General features: G+C 35.6%; 1 long non-coding RNA gene across 3 annotated transcripts; it reads right to left on the bottom strand.

Moving 5' to 3' along the window:
- Positions 1 to 352: 352 nt before the first annotated feature.
- Positions 353 to 2,055, bottom strand: LOC150038554 (uncharacterized). Of its 3 annotated transcripts, XR_016525959.1 has the most exons (4): positions 1,576 to 2,055; positions 1,295 to 1,447; positions 732 to 841; positions 353 to 539 (listed from the first exon to the last, which is right to left on the bottom strand). It is a non-coding gene; the product is annotated as an uncharacterized LOC150038554 (long non-coding RNA). The 3 variants fall into 3 exon arrangements; XR_016525950.1 differs by having other exon boundaries at positions 732 to 1,447; XR_016525951.1 differs by lacking the exon at positions 353 to 539 and having other exon boundaries at positions 577 to 841.
- Between the last annotated feature and the right edge of the window lie 16,496 nt (positions 2,056 to 18,551).

Below are 18,551 nucleotides of genomic sequence, written 5' to 3'. Positions count from 1 at the left end.
GCTCTAGCATTAGAACATAACTGGTACATTTAAGCTAAACAAATATTTTAACGCACAACTATCATAATACTTTTAATTAATAAGACATATCTGGCGATGACGAGGAATCCGTTCATGGGCCATAGGGACAATTTGGACTTACATAGTAAGTTAGTCTACAGAACACAAAACATGGACTTTGATACCAACTGTAACGACTCGACCCCCTAGGACTCAAGTTAGGCCGTTATTAAACACATACATGCATGGAACTTAAAATGACACCCTTTTTATAATGAATTAAATGCTAAATAAATACGGTAATTTCAAAAGACATTCATTAAATTCAAGTATTAAAAACAGACGATAGGGTACCCATAAATCATAAATGATAATAAATAGGTCTGAAAACAAATCTTAGTAGTAAGTTTCAAACATCAAAACTGAAAGTTGAAAAACATGAAAAGGAATATAAATATCATGAGTGGAAGCATAAAACTGGTCCCAATGGCTTGATCATAGATTCCACATGTCAATCATTAGTGCATCTCTACCTTTACCTAAAACAAAAACATGAAAAGGGGTAAGTATCAAATACTCAGTAAGTAACCCCACTACTAGGTCAGGCTAGGCATCTATGTCCTCTAGATGCCTACCTCTGGTGGAACATATAAACTTCTCTGGTCCTCATGGATACATACATACATAAAATAACTGAATTCTATCCTACTGTAGTTACGTATGCCCATTACCTCTGGTGAATCTCAAAGGAAACACAATCTGGTGAATCTCGAAGGAAACACAACCCCTGGTGAATCCCAAAGGAAACACAACCCCTGGTCAATCCCAAAGGAAACACAATCTGATAGACATCTAACTAATCAGTGAGGACACTATCATAATCTCAACATCACAAGTATCACAACGTGGTTCTATAACATACATATACATCTCATCATCATGATTCTGCAACATACATATAAATTTCTTCATCATGGCTCTACAACATACATATGCATTTCATCATCCTCAGATTCAGCAGGATCTCCAATAACAATAATATACTCAAGTCATACTAGTATTCAAACATCTCTATGCGCAATTAGTCTTTTAAACCCTCATATCAGCAAGGCATACATAAACATCTAACTATCAATATATCCTCAGTAAATCATATTTATCAATACCTGGCTCCAGTCCTTTCAAACCTCAGTCAATGAAGGCAGATATAAATATCATGCTAACTAATAACCCTCAATAAATCATAATTATCATTGTCGGGCACTAGGATAGTTCTAGTAGTAAGATTACATACCTCAAAATAAATCCAAATTAGTTCAAGCAAGCCCATCCCCTCCTTGCCAAACAGAGCCTTCAAGCAATACCAACCTTAAAAAATTTTCAACCGAAATTGGTCTTAAACTTCAAACTTGATGGGCCACCTCAAAATCCTCCAAAAATCTTGAATCTAAAATCCCAACATTATGGGTTAATCAAATTAGACCAAAATCTTAGTGGGTAATCATAAATTTATGTCAAAACTTGATAGCCATTCAAGCTACTTTAAGAAAACCCATAAAACACCCATCAACTTACCCAAAACTCTCAAGAATTTGAAGAGAGCAGTGGCGAAAGAAAACTCGCACGGTAGACCCACAACGGCAGCAACTGCGGCACATGGGTCTACAAGTTTGGACAGATCAGCGGTGCGTGGGTCAAGGTAGGGCGTCGTGCGGCCATGAGAGTGGACAAGGCTGGGTAGTGCAGACTAAGGAGCGGTGGCTCTCAGTGAACGTGGATCAACAACCAATGACTGGCTGGATGCGTCTCAGATCCAAACGGCTCAACGACTGGGTAGACGTGTCTCAGATCCAAACGGCGAGCGTTAGATCTGGTAGAAAGCTAAGTCGCGTGACTGGCTTCTGAGGCTTGACACAGCTGGGTGAGGGAGAGGGGAACAACGGTGTCTGGCTGGAGGCGCAAACAGTTGGCAGCGGCTGGCGAAAAGGCCGGGCCCAATCGATGGAACGCAGGAAAATTTTCAAGGGGCTTGGGCGGCGTGAGGGTGAAGGGAAGGGGAAGGGAAAGAAAGAAAAAAAAGAAGAAAAATGAAAATATAAAAATGAAATAAAATAAAATAAAATAATATATATTTATTTCATTTTATTCTTTTCCTATTCCATTTATTCAATTAAATTCCTTTCCTTCCCAAAATGAAATTAATTCCTTATAAATTTCCAAATTGAATTATGCGACATGAAAAACCCAATTTCCACAATAATTAAACTTCAACAATTACACTTAAAAGTCCAAAATTCCAAAGACACCCTTAAATAATAAAAATTACTGAAATTACACTACCATAAACTTTTGGGGTGTTACATTAAAGAATTGTTGAGAAAGAACAAACTACTTTAGTTTACTTGCATTAAACCACTTTGAAGAAGACCAATCAATTTTTAGCAAAATAGTCCAGTGTACATTAGGTGACATCTTTGAAATTATGCTTCAGTGAGGCAGGACAAAAGTCACCATAGGGTGATCAAGTGCCCCTTCACTTAAATGAGACATTCTCAACCATTAGACAGAAACAACTCCTTGTCACTGTAAGTAATAGTCACCATTGTTCAGTCCAGAATTTGTTAACATCGTTACAATTCTATGTAAGTGTAACCTCTCATTTTAGGTTCTAGAATCTCGTCTCAATGAGCCAACCATAGGGAAAAGCCGATTGGAACATGAGACTAAAGCAACCCTATCCATTTATGAAGATCAAATAAAGCGTCATGCAATACTTCCATCCTTTAGGGGGACACCCACGATGCCTCGGGGCGAAACATGAAATATTCAACCTAATGAGAGAGACCGAGGTATGTGTTGTCACACGTCCCACTCCCACTTACTATAAACACTCTCTTCATTATCCTCCTACTAAGTGTTCTACCTAGGGTTAATTAACTTAGGAAAATCCGACTATTGATTTTATCTAAGTGTTTGTTTAAATTGCTCAAAAACAACTCTTGTCTTTGATGATTAAACGATTTTGATTCAAGTCTCATTAAACTCTTTCATGGACTTTCATCAAACTTGCATGCATGTAACAAATCTATCTAATTCACCTTTCCAGGTAGGTTCCCAGGTAGAGGTGCAATAGCCTAGCCAGAACCCGCCTTAGACAAAATGTCCCTTATAGATACATTTGTTACATATTTAATCTTTTATTAGGAATCAATTTAATCCTATTAAACTGATTTAAAAGATTAAACTTAGATTTCTAATCTCATTAGAAATTTGATCTTAGGTCTATCTCAATCATATTTTAAAAATAATTTTAAAAAATGATTATAACCTAAGGTTTGCATGCAACTCTTTATTATTGATTTTAATTCTAGTTTCATTTAATTATAACAATTATAAATGAATGAAACAATCAAAACCAACCATTGTATGATAGACATACATTAGTTAATTATAACATTTATAAATTAACCTAAGATAATGTCCTGCTTCATGCAATATTAATTCATTACTAATATATAACATTTATATAACTAAGTAATGAATCATGTTATAGCATACATTCCATAAAACCATTCAACCTTATATTATAACACTTATAATATAAATGATGCATGCATACATATACTATAACATTTATACTATTATGCATGAACAAGCTTTATATAATTTAAATCTTCCATATTCAATATTATAACACTTATAATATAAAATGATGCATGAACATAAATGCATAACCTATGGTGGGTTTTAAAACTATATGACATACATTATGACATATAATATAAAACATACATCACTTGTATATTTATTCTAAAAATTGATGGACGGGGATAGAACCTCTCTAAAAAGAAAAAAAAGGCTAACTATTACAAGATTTGAGTCAACCGATTCAGAACAAGTGAACTGGGTCTTGAACCGCTCAAACCGAATTGCCCTTCAAAGAACCTCCTTGCAGCTGATCGTGTAGTAAATGCACCATGTGTCGAGGAGCTATGTGTCGAGTATGAAATACTATTCGATCACGTAACTAATGACTATGCGATGAACATGATAGACTACGCGATCGTGTATAAAGAAAGCATGCGTTGAGTATCAAAATACCGCTCAATCATTCAGCAATCGAGCGCGTATGCGATCTTGTAGAAAACGCAACACAATCGGTGTAGCAAATTCTACATGATCACGTAGCATTAGCTATGCAATTGTTTAACAAATGCTACACGATCGTGTAGCAAACTCTACACGATCGCATAACAAAAGCTACCCGATCGTTTAGCTGTAGCTACACGATCTGGAACATCTATTTCATCTTCTCCATCAAAACACCGATTTGCAACCCTTCTTTGAAGCCTCCTTGGAACTTCACAAGCGACTCAAAACTAACAAATTTACAAACTCAATTGCAAGAATAATGCCCAAAAATGCAGGGGTCCTTACAAACCAACTTTGTAAACTAAAGAAAGCCTTAAACTGAGAGTTCTAACTCGAAACATCCATCAACAAATCATCCACAACCATTCATCACATAAACAGAATGCAGATAACAAAATCCACCAATACTGTAAAAGATTCAATACAAGAATGGAATTTGAAATAAAAAACCAACAACCTGGCTCTAATACCAATTGAAGGGACTCGTATGAGGGGAACCTTGAGCGGAAGCAGATCGACCAAATTTCATTAATTATTGAATATAAAGTTTACAGTAAACATACAACTAAATATGCATTTACAATTAACTTACAACATTCTTTTAAACGAAAATGGGTTTCAAGAAACTTCACCTTTGAAAAACCTTTCTTTGCATTTCTCCCGAATTGATCACAACTTCTTGAAGACCTTCTTCAAGACATACTCGAACCAAAACACGGACACAACCATAATGTTACCTTGGTATTCTCAGGGTGAGAACCCTGGAGTGGTGGGCTCTGACTATTTTGGTTAGGAGGGAAAAGGCTTAAGGTGGAGGAAGAAGAAGATTGAGAGCTTTTACCAAAAACACTCAAAGATACAAAACCCTTATGTAAACTTTCTCTCAATCCTTTAACACCAATGTAGAAGTAGAAAAAAAAAAAACAATTTTCTTTTATTCTTCTTACCATAAAGAATAACCACCCCACTAACGTGGGTGGAGAGAAAAGATGGGGAAGGGAGTTGTAATTCCCTTTCTTATTATTCAAATAATAATAATATAATATAAATAAATATGATAACTAACTTATCTTATTATATATATATATATAGCATATAACCTATAGTTTTAATATTGTATCACATATAATATAAACTATAGTTTCTTTCTATTATATGGCATTTAATATAAATCATATTTATATTAAATTTAACAACTATGAATCTCATTCATAGAAAATATATTTAAATCTCATTCAAGTATTTATTTCCCCCTTTAAGCTATAATGTATCAAATACATTATGACAATTATATCATATATATTTGAAACAATTTAATTATATCATATATAATTAAATCCCTTTATTAATTTAAACAATTCAAATTAATCCAAAAACTGATTCTCCAATAAATCTTATTGAGCTACCAAGGGGACCTCATGGACCTGTAGCTTGAAGATCCACAGTATATGAATAATTAATTAAACTCTTTAATTACATTATTCACCATCCGTTAACTGTCGAGCACTCCACTAAAGACCGACAGCTGCACCCTTCGCACTACAGATATATTTCTGTGTCCATTGTATATAACCAATCAACAGTACGATGACCTTTCACAAATTGCTTTTAAGTACAACTAGGCGAAATTATCGTCTCTCCCGTGTAGTTACATCTAACTCCTTAAATACCACTGATCCTTCTAATGAACAATAGATCATAGTTCTACTATGACTAAACTCCTCTCAGGCTAGGAGAGGGTGTGCTGCCATATTGTTTAAGACCCGAAATCAGCCCTTAAGGGAATAATTTATCTACTTACCTCTGCTTCGGAGAATGAGTGAATTTTATCTTGTGTAGTTATGTTCCCACATGGTAGGCTTCTTGAATCGGCGATCGAGTCACTCTCACCTATACAAATCAAAGGACCACCCTTATAGGAAGGAGTTCACAACTCATCAAGATTTAAGTCATGTTACCTATGGTCATCCTGGTGAAATGTAAGTTTCTATTATGAACAGTATTATATAATGAGGCTAAACATTTCGTGGTATGGTCTTATACAAACTCCTTTGTATAAAATATCCCTGCTCGCATGTCTAATACATGAATGATCAGGATCAAATCATTTGTAGCACTTTACAACAATTGTAATACCTACAAAGCAAGTCATACTTGTAGTGTCACCAGTATAAGATACCCAGCCTTATCCATCTACCACAGACCATTTAGGTTATCACTTAAACATGATCCATCCGTATGTCTCCACATATTTGTTTAAGTTACAAAGATAACCTTGGATGTTAGTTTATTAGTTTGTGGTTAATGCAACTAAAATATCACATATTTTATAGACAATGAATAAAATATCAAATATTTTATTAAATACATAAAGCGTTTGTTCAATAATGTTTACAAACTTTAGGGCACCAACCCCAACAGAAGTAACTACCTCTCATTCCATTAGAGTAACTACAAATAGGCACAACTTTCAACGAGGTTCCAACTTCTTGGGATTTGCCTCAAGCACATGTGCTAGGTAACCCCATATCTTGAATTGGCATAAACTACCTTTACAATCATTCCATAATTCCAAAGGTGTTCCAATAACACGTTTGGACGAAACATAGTTCAAAATATAAGCTGCAATTTGTACTGCATGACCCCAAAACGAGTGCAATAGGGAAGCATAACTCATCATAGGCTAAACCATGTTCAATAGGGTTCGATTTCTCCTTTCTGATACACCATTCTACTGAGATGTACCAAGTGCTGAGAGTTAGGATACAATTCCATGTTCTCTCAAATAGTTTTGGAATGTAAGATCCAAAAACTCTCCACCTCAATCAGATCAAAATGTCTTAATTGTTTTATTTAATATATTTTCAACTTCAGCCTTAAACTCTTTGAACTTTTCAAAAGCTTTAGACTTCTGTTGCATAAAAAAGAATATACTCATATCTTGAATAATCATCAGTAAAAGTGATGAAATATTCAAATCCTCCTCTTGCTTTAACATTCATCAGACCACAAAGGTCTGAATGTACAAGTTCCAAGAGTTCTTTGGACCTATGACTTTTTCTAGTAAAAGATTTTTTAGTCATTTCGCTTTCAAGGCATGACTCACACACAGGTAAAGAATTTTCTTCTAACTCGCTTAGAAGTCCATTCTTGACCAATCTTTCAATCCTATTGAGATTTATGTGTCCTAATTTCAGGTGCCAAAGATGGACATTTTCTTTAGGAAACATTCTAAGTCTTTTATTATGAGTTATCGCAGTTTTAAACAGTTCAGTATTTAGGAGGGCTTTAGTTGCCAACGGTCTTAGCACATATAAATTATCTTCAAGATTAGCACAAAAAATATTTACTCCATTCTTGTAAACAAACACTTTATTTACTTTAAAATTTAAAGAGTAATGTTGTTCAAAAAGACATTTTACAGAAATCGGGTTCATTTTCAAGCCTAGAACCACATATACATTATCTAATAAAGTATAAGATTTCTATAAGTAGAGTCGAAGCCCTCCTATTGCCATAGCAGAGACGAGGTGCCCAGTTCCAACACGCATCGTCATTTCCCCGACCTCCAGTTGTCGCCAAGAACTAATTCCCTAAAATGAAGAAGAAACATAGTTAGTGGCGCCTGAATCTATTATCCAGGCTGAATCATCATTCTTCACTAAATAAGTCTCCAAGACAAGTAAATCATATTTACCTTGTTTGGCCTTCTTCTTTTCTGCCAAGTATTTAGGACAATTCTATTTTCCAGTGTCCCTCATGGTTGCAATGGAAGCATATTCTCTTTGCAACCTTGGCCTTCTTGCCCTTATGGACAATAGCTGGTGGGTTAGCTTTCCCCTTTCCACCTTTCTTCTTCTTCTTCCATTTTTTGGTGCCAGAAGAAGAAGGCACAGACTTAGTTCCAGAGCTCGAACTTCTGTAGAACTTCTTACAGGATGAAGCAACATTTGTCTTATCATTCCATTCCTTGGTTTTCATCAAGGACTGGAAAGTCTGTAGCTCATTGAGCAAAGTGGTCAGGTTGTAGTCAATCCTATTCATAACAGCATTGCTATAGAACTGCATGAAACTTTCAAGTAAAGATTCCAGTATGAAGTTACCTGACTGGCCTCATCTATGTCCAACCCATTCATCTTCGCCACGTTAAAGTCGACCATCATGTTGAGAACATGTTCTCTAACAGATGCCCCTTCTTGCATACGGGCATTGAAGATGTTTTTAAAAGCGTCATGACTGATATGTGCAGACGGTTGTTCGTACATCCTCCGTAGGGAATCTATTATCTCACGGGCAAAGATCATGGGCTCATGCTTCTTCGCGAAGACTTTAGAAAGGCTTTCCAAGATATACGCCCGGGCCCTTTCATTTGCCCTTATCCAGCGCTCGTATGCCTCTCAAATGTTTCGAGTAGCATTTTAAGTAGGAATAGGAGGACAATCCTCCATAAGGAAAAAACGAAGAACATCGATGATTAAAATCGTGTTGATTATGTTTTTTCAAGTTGTATATTTTCATCGATAAGTTTGTCGACAGCAAGTAAATTTAGTGTCGTGGAAGTCATAATGAAATTTACTGAAACCAAACAATTTATTTATATTAGTACTCTATGCATTAACCCCATTTGGAAAAACCAATCAGTAAAATAATTTAGTGCACCCTATGTGACATCTATTTTGCAATGATGTTTCAGTGAGGTAGGGCAAAAGCCACCGTAGGGTGAAGTGCCCCTTCAATAAAATGAGACATTCTCAACCAATATACAAAACAACTCCTTGTTACTGTAACTATTATTCACCATTGTTTGGTCCAAAAATTGTTAAACTGGCTTAATATTTTCTTGTAAGTGTAACCCCTCATTTTAGACTCTATAGTGTCGCCCCAATGAGCCAACCGTAGGAAAAATCGATTGGGGCAAAAATTAAAGCAACCCTATCCATTTTTGGAGTTTGTGTAAACAATCATGCAAATGTTATCTGTAGGGGGATACAAGCAAAGGTGCCTCGAGGCCAAGCATGAAAATTTTCTACAAACTAATGAGGGAGACCGTGGAATGTGTTGGCACACGTCCCACTCGCACTTACTATAAATACTCTCTCCATTTACCTTGATATTGACCTATACAAACACCATTGTAAGGGGACACAAGCAAAGGTGCCTCGAGGCCAGGTATAGATCTCATGATGTGAACCTTTAGGGAGAAACATGAAAAGGAAAAATGAAGTATCATATACCTATTTTCCTCCCACTAAGTGTTTTACCTAGGGTTCTTTAACTTAGAAAAATTCGGCTACTAATTTTAGCTAAGTGTTTGTTTAAATTTACCCAAAAGTAGCTTTTACTTTGAATAGTTAAACAATTTTGATAATGTTTATTAAACACTTTAATAAACTTTAATCAACAATTGAATGCTTGTAGTAAATCTATCTAATTCACCTTTCCAAGTAAGTTCCCAGGTAGGGGTGTTACGTTTCCGTCAGCTTAAATATCCCAGTCTAGAAAGAACCAGCCTTAGACAAAAGGTCCCTTATAGATACATTTGCTACAAATTTAATCTTTTAATTAAAGCCAGTTTAATCTATTAAACTGATTAAAAGATTAAACTATTTTCTAATCTCATTAGAAATGTTATTTTAGGTCTATGTGAATCATGTTTTAAAACTATTTTAAAAAATGATTTTAACCTAATATTTGCATGCAATTCTGAATTATTGATTTTAATTCTAATTTCATTTAATTATAACTTTTATAAAAGAAATGAAATATTTTTAAATCAATTATTTCATATGAATATTTAGGTATATTATAACAATTATAAATTAACCTAAAGTAGTGACATGCTTCATTCAATTCCATTTCATTATTAAACATACATAACACTTATATACTAAAGTAATGAAATAATTACTAACATATATCCATACATACATTCAACTATATATTATAACACTTATAATATAAATAGTGAATGGCTATGTTATTAATGTATGCAACCATATACGATAACACTTATATTATATTATACAATTGAAGGAAATCAGATCTGGGATTTCCATGAGCAGCAGAAACAAGATTATTCCAAATCAAAATCATGAATGAACATCATATATTACAGTCGTATACAAAACAAACGGTTATGAAAATAATTCAAAAATTACAGCATGAATAACTCAGATGAACAAAGAGTAAATGCTACGAACATTTGAAGATGCCTCTCCACGCTCCTTTGCGCACGACCGCTTGAACAACAGCAACCTCGAATGCTCGATCTACACGATTGCAACATAGCACGAACACTTTGCACTCGTCCTCAACGATCGTCTCGGCCACGAACTCCTCAGCAACAGCACGAACGGCTTCCACAAAACGTCGACGGTGTCGAATTGAGTATGACACCACCAACAAGGCTTTGGTATTCTCAGTGTGAGAATCTAGAGGGTGGGCTCTATTCGAATTTGGTATGAGACAGACGAAGGAGGAAACACCGATCGTGTACACGACCGGGCAAGTGGGAGATGGCGGAGACCTATCGCATAGGTCGATGCCCAATCATTTAGCTAAAGCTAAGCAATTTTCTAGCAAAAGCTATGTGATCGTTTAGCTCATCGCTTAGCTCGGTCTGTCGCCTACAGACATTACACGATCGTTTACTTTAGGGAAACGATCATCTAGCAAAACTATGCGGTCGTTTGGTAAATATTGTACGATCGTTTAGCTCGCCACTGCACAATCATTTAGCTCGCCCAAGCTGTCGTTTAGTAAATCTATATTTACTTGACAACTTCGTGAGATCTTTTGCATGAGAGAGAAATCTCAAAATACTTTTATGAAAAAAATTTCAACAGTTTGTAAATCTTACTAAAATTAGGAAAACCATTTTTCTTTTATCTCTCGGTTACCGTGAAAATCCAATAACCACCCACTCAATTGGTTATTTAAAGAAAAAGAATTAATTATCCAATAATTAATATTATTATAAATATAAATGATAACCAACTTATCATACTATATTTATAACCTATAGTTTTAATATTTCATCTCATGAAACATATAAACAATAGTTCTTTTTCTATTCCATGGTACTTAATGTAAATCTCATTTACATCAATCCTCCATTAGATGTATTTCATACATCATACCGATTATATCATATATAATCAAAATACCTCTTGTCAATTTGAACATTTCAAATCAACACCAAGAACTGTTCCTCAACTAAATCCATTGAGCTACCAAGGGGACCTTATGGACATGTAGCTCGAAGCTCCAACGGTACGTGAATAACTGACTAAACTATTTAGTCACAGGATCCACCATCTGTTAACTATCAGGCACTTCACTAAAGACCAACAGCTGAACTCTTCTTATCACAGATATATTATGTGTCCATCTTAACCAATCAACAGTGCGACAACCTTTCACAGATCGCTCGTAAGTACAGCTGGGTCAATAACCGTTATGCCCCTGTAGTTACATCTGTCTCCTTAAATACCACTAATTCTTCTAATGAACATAAGTCATAGTCCTACTATGACTGAGTCTTCTCTTCCAAAGAGAAGATGTGGCCACTATGTTTAAGCCTCGGAATCAGCCCTTAAGCGAGCAATTTCTCTACTTATACCTGCTTCGGGAAAGAAGTGAATTCCATCTTGTGGATTGAGTTCCCAGCTCCCAGATCAAACAAGTCTCCAAAAAGGTAGGCATGTTGAGTTGGCAATTTAGCCACTCTCACCCATACTAATCAAAGGACCGCCTCAAAGGCAGAAGTTCCCAAAACACTCAGGATTGAGGTCGTGTCACCTATAGTCGTTTAGGTGAGATGTAAGTCTCTAGTATCAACGTCGTTATATACAGAGTCTAGTCATCTCGTGGTTCAGGTCTTATACAAACTCTTTGTATAGGACACCCCCGCTCGCACATCTCCACTGAATGGTTAGGATCTACCATTTGTAGTAGTTTACAATACTTGCAAACTTCTACAAAGCGGGTCGTATCCGTAGTGTCACCAGGATCAGGTATCCCACCTTAATCCTTATACTATAAACCTATTTAGGTTATCACTTAAGACATGATCCACTTGTATATCACATATACATGCTTAAGTTCACATAAGATAACCATGGAGCTTTGTTTATTGGATATGAGTAAATGCTAGAATTAAATAACACTTATTTTATTCATTAAACAATGTGTATCTTTACAAAACAACAAGACTCCGGGAGAATTAGGACAGCAATCCCAACAATATGAGCATGCTATAAAATTAAATCATACAACTATATATATTATAACATTTATAATATAAAAGATGCATGAATAATGCATAACCTATGGTGGGATTTTTATCATATGGCATACATTATGACATATAATAATAAAATAAATTTTACATCAAATGCCTAATCTTAAACTACAATTATTGGACCGAGATTGGACACCTAAACAATTAATTAAATTAATATAAAATTTATATGAATTTAATTAATTAAAAAAACTACTAAATATTACAATAATAATTGTTAACTGGTTCAAAACAAGTGAACTGGGCCTTGAACCGCAAGAACTAAACCGCCCAGCACCCGAACTAGACCCAAACTGCTCAAACCAAGCGAACTGCATGCAAACCAGTCGAGCCTCAAACTGAATCGAGTGCGAACTGGTTTTTCCTTTCTATCTCAGAGCATTGCAATGTTGTGCCTAGCGTTGCAATGCTATGAAAAAAAATTACCCATCTGCCCTTCATCGCATTATTGCAATGTTATATAGTTGACACTATATAGCCGTGATCTCATCAAAAATTCACTGAATTAGGCCTCGTCCTCTCCAGAATTTCACAAGGAACATCACGAACGACTCAACACAGACAAATACAGACTCGATCGCAATTTATATGCCCAAAACACGGGCCTTTACAAACCAATTTGTAAAAGAAGAAGCGATAAATCTAAAAGGACCAATCCCGAAAACAACCAATAATCGTAAACCATTCACTTTCTATACACATTCATCATATAAGCAAAAACACATAATGCAAACCCACCATAACTGTAATTAAATTCTAGAAAGAAAAAAAAAGGGACCAAAACCATACTCTAATACCAATTGAAGGAACTTGTGAAGACCCTGAGCAAAAGTGGGGATCGGCCCAATTTCCAATTTTACACATAATGCAAAAAGACAGAATATGATTATATAGTAAACACAAAATTACAACATGCATTCATAGAAAATAAAAGGAATAATTAGGGATTAGAGAAGCTTACCCTTGAAGAATCTTTCTTCACGTGATCCTCTTCTCCGAAAAGGTCACGAACAGAACGCGAATGATCTAAATTGGCCACCACCAATTGGAGCCTCCTGTATTCTCTTTTGGGATGAGAATCTTCAAGGAGTTGTGTTCGCTCTTAGTTTTGAGAGAGATAGAAGAAATTGAAAGGAAGAGAGTTTGGGAAATTTTTGCTATAAGAGTTAAAGAGAGAATTCAAAGATCGCAAAAGCTTCTATAAATTTTTTGTGAAGAAGAAGCAAAAAACCACCCACCTCTCAACCCCACTATCACAAACGATTAAGAGAGAAAAGAAGGGGAGAGAGTTACACCTCCCTCCCATATTAATTTTAAAAATTTAATGTAAAAATAACTTAATAAAATTATTTTAATAAAAAATTTAATATATATTTATATGATAACTACCTTATAATATAATATATATTAAACTATATGTTATATCAAATATAACACATAACCTATAGTTTAATATTATATCAAATACAATATAACCTATAGTTTTCATTCTCTCATTAATGCATGGTATTTAATATAAATCTCATTTATACTAAATTTAATTATATGAATCCAATTCACTTAATTAATATTTGAATCATATTCAAATATTTATTTCCTCTCAAATAAACTTTATATTATAATGTATCAAATACATTATATTAATTATATCATATATAGTTAAATTAAATTAATTATATCACATATAATTAAATCCCTCAATTGATTTGAACAGTTCAAATTAATCCAAAATTGATTCTCATAAATCTTTGTTGAGCTATAGAGGGGACCTCATAGATCTGTAGCTTGAAGTTTCAATGGTACTTGAATAATTAATTAAACTCCTTTAATTAAATTATTCAACATCCATTAACTGTCAGACACTCCACTAAAGATCCACAACTGCACTCTTCACACTATAGATATATTTCTGTGTCCATTGGATATAACCAGTCAACAGAACGATGAACTTCACAAATTTCTCGTAAGTACAGTAGGATCAAAATTATCGTTTTGCCTCTATAGTTACATCTAACTTCTTAAGTATCACTGATCCCTCTAATGAACAATAAGAAATAGTCTAACTATGACCAAACCCCCTCTAGCAAAAGAGAGAGTGTGGCACCACATTGTTCAAGCCTCAAAATTAGCTCTTAAGAGAGCAATTTATCTAATTATCTTGAAGTTGAGGAAGAAGTGAATTATGTCTTGTATAGCTGTGTTCCGAGCTCCCCAATAAGATGAATCCCTAAAATGGTAGGCTTCTTGAGTCGGTGATCTGGCCACTCTCGCCCATACAAATCAAAGGACTGCCTTTATAGGCAGAAGTTCACAACTCACTTAGGATTCAAGTCATGTCACCTATGGTCATCTTGGTGAAATGTAAATCTCTATTATGAATAGTGTTATATAATGAGACTAGTCATTTCATGGTCCGATCTTATACAAACTCCTTTGTATAGAATACTGACAGGGCCCGAAACTTACGTCATTAATAAGCTTCAAGTCTAGTCAAAAGAAAATTTATAAATACCGAACTACTTCTATTACTACAAAGACGTAATAACAATGGTAAGTCCGAGTTGATCCACAAAGAAGTGTGATTGGTTTCGTTAAATTAATTTTCTAACTAGAAATTTAACTAACGAAATGTCAATGGCTTCCTCAGCAACGACGCCATTTTTTACAGGGCCCGAAACTTACGTCGTTAATAAGCTTCGAGTCTGGTCAAAAGAAAATTTATAAATACCAAACTAATCATATTACTACAAAGACCGACAACTGCACTCTTCTCACTACAGATATATTTCTGTGTCTATATGACCAATCAACAGTGCAATAAACCTTCACAGATCGCTCGTAAGTACAGTTGGGCCAATTTATCATTTTGCCCTTGTAGTTGCATCTAACTTTTTAAGTACCACTATGTGAACAATAAGTTATAATCCTACTATGACTGGGTCCTCTCTTCCAAAGAGAGGATATGGCCACTATGTTCAAAACCCGGAATCAGCCCTTAAGGGAGCAATCTATCTACTTACCCCTACTTCGGAGAAGGAGTGAATTCCATCTTATGTAACTGAGTTCCTAGCTCCCCAATCAGACAAATCCCCAAAAAGGTAGGCTTATTGAGTTGGCAATCTGACCACTCTCACCCATTCTAATCAAAGGACTGCCCTCATAAGCAGGAATTTCTAAAACACTTAGGATTAAGGTCATGTCACCTATGGTCATTTTAGTGAGATGTAAGTCTCAATTATCAACGGCGTTATATAAAGAGACTAATCATCTCATGGTTCTGGTCTCATAAAAACTCTTTGTATAGGACACCCCGCTTGCATGTCTCCACATGAATGGTCAAGATCAGACCATCTGTAGTAGTTCATAACACTTGTAAACCTCTACAAAGCGAGCCGTATCCGTAGTGCCACAAGGATAAGGTATCCCTCTTTTATCCTTATACTACAAACCTTTTAGGTTATTACTTAAGACATGATCCACTTGTATATCTCATATACATGCTTAAGTTTATATACAATAACCATGGATCTTTGTTTATTGGATACGAGTAAATGCAAATAAAATAACATTTATTTTATTCATAACAATGTGTACAATATTTACAAACTACGAGACTCTGGGAGAATTAGGACACCAATCCCAACAATCTCCCACTTGTCCTAATACCTCGGGAGACTAATGTACAATACATCGAAAAACAAGTAAAATATACAATAAACTAGGGCATACTCTATACCCCAGTATCATCTCTCACTTGCCCTAGACAAGATGTTACATGTCTCGTAGACCTAGACTCTCTAGATGACCCTCCAACACTTTGACTGTGAGAGCCTTTGTAAATTGATCAGCAATGTTGTGCTCTGACTCAATCTTTGTGACTATCATATTACCACGATGCACAGTATCCCTGATCAAATGATATTTTCGTTCGATATGCTTTCCTCTACGATGACTCCAGGGTTCCTTTGAATTTGTCACAGCCCCGCTGTTATCACAAAAGAGAATGATTGGAAAAGACATATTTGGAACAACTTCCAAATCTGTAAGGAACTTCCTAAGCCAAACAACCTCTTTAGCAGCTTCACAAGCGGCTACGTATTTGGCATCCATAGTGGAGTCCGTGATGCATCTTTGCTTGATGCTTCGCCAAACTACAACCCCTCCATTCAGAGTGAACACTAACCCTGATGTCGATTTTTTAGAATCTCTATTAGTTTGAAAGTTAGAGTCTATGTATCCTGTAAGGATCAAATCCTTATCTCCATACACGAGCATATAGTCTCTGTTCTCCGAAGATACTTGAGAATCGTTTTGACCGCCATCCGGTGATCTAATCCTAGATTGGAATGATATCGATTGACAATCCCTATTGCATAGAAAATGTCAGGTCTAGTACATAACATTGCATACATTAAGCTTTAAACAGCCGAAGCATAGGGAATCCGTCTCATTTCCTCAACTTCTTGAGGTGTGTTAGGGCATTGCTCCTTAGATAAAATAATTTCATGCCTGAAGAGTAATAAACCCCTCTTGGAAAATCCTGTACCTGACCAACATTTGCTCAATATACGATGCCTGAGATAAGGCTAACCTCTTGTTCTTACGATCCCGAATGATTTGGATCCCTAGAACATACTATGCTGGTAACGACCCGACCCTCAGGACTCAAGTTAGGTCATTACTAAACATATGCATGCATGGAACTTAAAACGACACCCTTTTATAGTGAAATAAATGCTAAATAAATAAGGTAAATTCAAAAGACCTTCATTAAATTCAAATATTAAAACCAAACGATAGGGTACCCATAAATCATAAATTATAATAAATAGGTCTGAAAACAAATCTTAATAGTAAGTTTCAAACATCAACACTAAAAGTTGAAAAATATGAAAAGAACTCTAAATATCATGAGCGGAAGCATAAAATTGACCCCAGTGGCTCGATCACGGATTCTGCTTGTCAATCGCCGGTGCATCTCTACCTCTACCTAAAACAAAAACATGAGAAAGGGTGAGTATAAAATACTCAGTAAGTAACCCCACTGATGATAGGCAGAAATGCACATCATCTTAGGCCTTTTATTTAAAATTATGAGGATTATTAAGTGAAATATGTGACGAATATGTTAGGAATTCATGAGAAAATGAGTTTGCGTCGTTCGGCATTAAGAATCTCAGCTAACCCAGTATTATTCATTATTATGCATTCAATTGTCTATGTTTGTAGCTAACAAAGGAAGCGGACGCATACACGGAAGCTGGGCTATCACAAAACAACCGCATGCGGAGAATTTCTCCATCGCAAAGGCAAACACATACGTTCGATGCATGGATGTTGTGGCCATCAACCGTATGCGTCCATCGCATAGAAGTTGCAGTTGTCAAACGAATGTGGTCATCACTAAGAAGTTGCAGTCATCAAGCGAATGCGGTCATCGTAAGATTGCGACTACATGATGATAACCATAATAGAGGGATGAACGCAAGGTTGGTGGAATGAAACATGAACGGATACCTCGGGAGAATCAAAAGATGATGTTGACATTTCATCTACCACGCTGTTAATAGCAGAGATTCAGAAAATGACCATCGTGCCGCGAATGTCAGAATCGAAGCAGGTTCATTAATGTTGTTGGCGATCCAGCTCTATAAATAGAGGCCGCTGAGCAGAATTTCAATTTATCTAAGGTTTTTCACCTGAGGCTCGCCTTAGGGCAGGTTCTTGTGATCCAGACCAAAGCGTGAGAAGAAAGCTTGAGAGTTCTTCATCTCTTTCATCCATTCTGAGTGACGATCGGAGCCTTCGCCAGAGTCAGAGCTCGAGAGAGTCGGCTCCGCTACCCATCCATGGCACCATCGATAGCCTTGACACACATTTGCTGAAAGCAAGACATTGCTTCCAGCTGGCTCTTTCATTTTCTCTTCTTTCCTTATATTGTATTGTATTACATTTTGGCTTAAGAAATTAATACATTTTGTGATCAATGCATTTCTATATTTCCGTCGCTTCCATCTCCATCTTCATTTACTTAGCATCTTTAACTTTCATTGCATCACTTAGTGAGACTGTTAGAGTATCGCATACTTAACCATGC

This window comes from Benincasa hispida, chromosome 1 (assembly GCF_027475165.1).
Source record: "Benincasa hispida cultivar pf3 chromosome 1, pf3_genome.v1.1, whole genome shotgun sequence".
In the NCBI taxonomy this organism is placed as follows: domain Eukaryota; kingdom Viridiplantae; phylum Streptophyta; class Magnoliopsida; order Cucurbitales; family Cucurbitaceae; genus Benincasa; species Benincasa hispida.
Note: the sequence above shows the minus strand (reverse complement) of the source record. Positions and strands in the feature narration are given on the sequence as shown.